We start from the raw sequence: 369 nt of genomic DNA on the forward strand, positions 1-369 counted from the left end.
GCCTGGCGCGGTGGAGACGGCGGCGGGGGTGACGTGGCGCGATGCCACTGGCCGGGAGCGGCGGCGCGTTTTGTCCGGCGGCGGCGGGACACGTCCGCCCGCGGAGAGGCGATTTAGGGTTACGGGAGACTGCGATTTCGTTTTCGGGATGCCCACATATAAATAGGTAGAGGGAGCTAGGAGGCTCCAAATGAGGTGCGGTTTTCGCCCACACGATCGTGATCGAACGACCTAGAGCATGGAAGAGAGTTTGGTGGGCTTTGGGCTGGATTTGGAGGGGGTTTTTGCTGGACACTCAAATGGACATAGCGGAGGCCCGGTTAACCGTTGGAGTACCAAACGACCTCCGAATGGAACGAAACTTGACCG

Source organism: Triticum aestivum, chromosome 5D, assembly GCF_018294505.1.
Source record: "Triticum aestivum cultivar Chinese Spring chromosome 5D, IWGSC CS RefSeq v2.1, whole genome shotgun sequence".
In the NCBI taxonomy this organism is placed as follows: Eukaryota; Viridiplantae; Streptophyta; class Magnoliopsida; order Poales; family Poaceae; genus Triticum; species Triticum aestivum.